Source organism: Coenobita brevimanus, chromosome 109 (assembly GCF_032717465.1).
Source record: "Coenobita brevimanus isolate Jiangsu-jjx chromosome 109, ASM3271746v2, whole genome shotgun sequence".
NCBI lineage: Eukaryota > Metazoa > Arthropoda > Malacostraca > Decapoda > Coenobitidae > Coenobita > Coenobita brevimanus.
The window spans coordinates 27047865-27049365 of record NC_137062.1 but is presented as its reverse complement, the minus strand read 5'-3'; the positions used below and the strand labels follow the sequence as shown (position 1 = coordinate 27049365).

The 1501-nt window shown below is 42.4% G+C and overlaps 1 pseudogene; it reads right to left on the bottom strand.

Moving 5' to 3' along the window:
* Nucleotides 1-523: 523 nt before the first annotated feature.
* Nucleotides 524-655, bottom strand: LOC145417235 (U1 spliceosomal RNA; annotated as a pseudogene).
* Between the last annotated feature and the right edge of the window lie 846 nt (nt 656-1501).

Here is a 1501-nt window from a genome sequence, read left to right as displayed (position 1 = left end):
ATCCTTCTTCAAAAAAGCCACTTATCCCAAGGAGGGCAAGCGGGCAGATGCTCAAGAATCGGTTGTGGTGTATTGTACCTGTGTACGTGCCTGGTAGCCAGTTGATCGAGCCATGGTGACTAAGTAGTTATATGCTTGCCCTTCAACCTGCATCTGTGCCCAATGTTAGGGGTTCAAAATCCAAGTGGCAAAACTACCTACCATATACCAGTAAGTATACAGAGTATGGAACTGGCTTTATAAATAGTGCAGCAGGCCTTGGCTTTTAACAGACTGGTCAGCATTTACAGTGATATCACTCACTGATACCCAATACTCCTATACTTGCTCTGAAATGTTTCAGTAGGAGAAAAATTGCCCTGCAGGCTATGCTTGCACCTTTTTAAAGTTCCTTTATGGCTTTTATGTGTCCTTCTGTGATGAGGAACACTGACACACAAAGTGCTTGCTTCAGAATACAAAACTTTCCATGCTGGACTAGTATCCCACATTAAAACTACATGTAGTTTATACAGTATGTATGTTAGGGATAGTGTGAACGCAGTTCCCCGCTACCAAAAGCTGCGCACTCACATTAACCACCTTTGGGTTAATCACAGGGGTCAGTGCGAGAACCACCTTCGTGATCACGTTACCTCCTGTGCCAGGTAAGTATGCTATCCTGCAAGCCAACACCACCCGCCCTATCCTTCAAGGCTTCAACTAAGAACTGACCTGACTGTTTTTGTGACAGGAAGCGTTAGGAGGAACACACTGAGGTGGTTTGGTCATGTGGAGAGGATGGAGAGTGAGAGACTGACGAGGAGAATGTATATGAGTGAGGGGGAGGGGAGGAGAGGGAGGGGGAGGCCGAGGTTGAGATGGAGGGATGGAGTGGAGAGGTATATGAGAGGGGGGTGTCAATTGGGAGCAGGGCAGTGAAATGACGGGGGACTGGGCAACATGGAGCCGATTTGTTTGCGGCCACCCCTTACGGGATTAGGGCGTCCGGCAATAGACGGACAGATTTATTTTTCAATGCAGCATTTTATTTGGTCTGCTTCTCATGGCTATAGTCCTTGAATATTCATTAAGATTCACCATATATCTCTTGTCTATTCTTTGCAGAGAATTCATACTAACCCATAATGCATTTACTTGCTCATATTAGGAATTATTTATCTAAATTGTCGTACTGAACCTCATATGATATCCATACAAGATAATTCTATTTAATATGGTTCATTTTCTATCAAAAAACATTTATTGTATTTAAAGTCGCTGTCAAATTCGTGAAACACACAAAAGGAAACAAGGAATACCCACTACCTCAAAATGATGAACTGTTACCATTCCCTGTTTTCATAATTTAAAGCCGGTGTTGTCATTAGCTAGAAAACTAGCTTTTTCTCTTTTTTCTTTATAATAAGTTAGAAACAAAAGCTATTTCCACTAAAACGCAAAGTATTGAGCTTCAATGTGCCCCAGTCTCTCTATAACGGGAACAATGAAACTTACATTA